Source organism: Bison bison, unplaced genomic scaffold, assembly GCF_000754665.1.
Source record: "Bison bison bison isolate TAMUID 2011002044 unplaced genomic scaffold, Bison_UMD1.0 scf7180017864476, whole genome shotgun sequence".
In the NCBI taxonomy this organism is placed as follows: domain Eukaryota; kingdom Metazoa; phylum Chordata; class Mammalia; order Artiodactyla; family Bovidae; genus Bison; species Bison bison.
The window spans coordinates 1,698,574-1,700,969 of record NW_011495037.1 but is presented as its reverse complement, the minus strand read 5'-3'; the positions used below and the strand labels follow the sequence as shown (position 1 = coordinate 1,700,969).

At 54.0% G+C, this 2,396-nt stretch overlaps 1 protein-coding gene across 5 annotated transcripts in view; it reads right to left on the bottom strand.

Annotated features, from left to right (window-relative positions):
- Window positions 1-917, bottom strand: part of KIAA1191 (KIAA1191 ortholog) — a 14,295-nt gene extending 13,378 nt beyond the window's left edge. For 4 of the 5 annotated variants that reach the window (XM_010862092.1, XM_010862089.1, XM_010862088.1 and 1 more), the window contains exon 1: window positions 176-917. The gene's annotated coding sequence lies outside the window, so the exon portion shown is untranslated. The remainder of the gene's footprint in view (window positions 1-175) is intronic. The other variant, XM_010862093.1, reaches the window with a different exon arrangement.
- Window positions 918-2,396: the final 1,479 nt, after the last annotated feature.

The window sequence follows — 2,396 nt, the reverse complement described above, 5'->3', positions numbered from 1 at the left end:
GGCGGAGCGAAAGCTGCACAGTGCGGTCCAGCCAAGCTCCGAGCCTGAATAAGCCAGCCTGAGTGAGGGCACCACAAGGCCCCAGGCCCGGGCCTGGCGGGGGATGGGGGCCAGGCCCCTCCTAAACAGCGGAGCCCGAGCCCCCGGGGGGGCCAGGCCCGGATCCTCCAGTTACCTTTCCGTCCGCCGCCGCCGCGGAGCTGCCTGCGGCCTGGGACTAAAGAGGCTCCAAAGACCCACGTCTCTCGAAAGGTTGTTGCGCAGTCCGGATCCAAGCCATGGTGTGAGCGGCGCTGTGCCTGTAACGACACAGAAGGTCCCAGACGCCAACCTGGGAGAGAGAACAGGATACCAGCCGCCGGCAGCCTCCCTGATAAACTCTCCCGAGGCGGCGTCACTTCACGCGAGACCTGGCAGGATGAGGGCGGGGCTGGAGTATGCTGGGAGTTGTAGTCCACGATACGGCAAGACCCAGAATCATCGCGGGCACTGAGGGTCTTGGGGCCAGGGCTCTGTGTGTCGAACCCGCCAGCTCCCAGAAGAAAAGCGCCCCTAGACCAGCATTCTATGCCTGGGCCTGTGACAGGCTGAGGACAGATTGAGATAGCACGGTAAAGTGACACTCTCAAACCTTTTTCATTTAGGGAAGTTGACGTTCGGAGAGATGTGAAGGCACTTTGACTAAGAAGACCTGAAGTGAGCAGGGACCCTCTTCTAGGAACTGCTGGGTTCATATTAGTAGCAGGGTTCATACTTGTAAGCAGGACCAAAAGGGGAAGCAAGCAGCACCTGCCTCCTCTAGGTGGTGGTGGTGGTGTTCTGTCCCTAAGTTGCGTCCAGCTCTTTGGGACAACATACACTACAGCCAGTAAAGATCCCGTCTTTTGCTATCTCCCGCAGTTTGCTCAAATTCATGTCCATTGAGTTGGTGATGTTATCTAATCATCTCATCCTCTGCAACCCCCTTCTCCTTTTGCCTTCAATCATTCCCAGCATCAGGGTCAATTCCAATGAGTTAGGTCTTCCCATCAGGTAGCCAAAGTTTTGGAGCTTCAGCATCAGTCCTTCCAATGAATATTCAGCATTTCCCCAGCCATCTGGAGATAAAACCGCATGGAGCTATTTTTAAAATGATCAATTCCCTGTCAGATGCCAGCCCTACTGGGGTGACCACTCACAGATGAAAATCTGCAATACTTAAAAGCTCTCCAGGTGAATCTTATCTTAGGCAATTACAGGTGATGTAAAGTGAAGTAAAGTCACTCATTCGTGTCCAACTCTTTGCGACCCCATGGACTATAACCTATCAGGCTCCTCTGTCCATGGGATTTTCCAGGCAATAGTGCTAGAGTGGATTGCCATTTCCTTCTCCAGGGGATCTTCCCGACCCAGGAATAGAACCTGGGTCTCCCACATTGCAGGCAGACGCTTTACCGTCTGAGCCACCAGGCTTCTCTCTGGATCCTAATAAATCCACCTCTTATCACTTTGTCTCTCAATGAATTTTTGCAATGAGACATCAGAGCCTGAGTTTCATTAGTTTTGGCCGGGCTTGAGTCCTGGGAGAGCTGAAGGACAGGAGGAAAAAGCAGTGGGAAAAATGTGCCAAGGAATCCCCTTCATAGCCCGCCAGAAAATTTGCTAAATAGCTGACCAGTGCTCACAGTTTCATTGGTCTGATTCTTGGCACAGAGAAGACAAAGGACAGAAGAACCCCCACCAGCTTCGGTAACAGATACTGGGGCTCAGCAGATAGCGCCTTTGGGACATGCTGAGGAGTAGCCTCTCCACAGAGTCCCTCAATTGTGCCCCCTGCCACCCGCCTGTTCGCCGGAGGTTCGAGGAAACAAGAAACGAGAGATTGTAAAGGCCCCTCCAGCCATAGGAGCGAGGACCTCTTACCTTAACCAGAGGTCTTCTGGAATCTGAGACTGGGCCGCATGAGCTTTCTGCTGAATTCGTTTTTCGCTGTCCCGGTGTCCAGCATGATGGGCCTTCCCCTGCGCTGGGTTTCGTAGCCTTCCACTTCTAGCGCGGGAGCTTCGCTGAGCTGGGCTCCTGCTGTGCTTGGCCTCTTCCATGTGGAGGTTGTTTCAGCCAGGTTAAACCCGAGTCATGGCACCGTTGGAGAAGGCAATGGCACCCCACTCCAGTACTCTTGCCTGGAAAATCCCATGGATGGAGGAGCCTGGTGGGCTGCAGTCCATGGGGTCGCTAAGAGTCGGACATGACTGAGTGACTTCACTTTCACTTCTCACTTTCATGCATTGGAGAAGGAAATGGCAACCCACTCCAGTGTTCTTGCCTGGAGAATCCCAGGGACGGGGGAGCCTGGTGGGCTGCCGTCTATGGGGTCGCACAGAGTCGGACACAACTGAAGCGACTTAGCAGCCTCA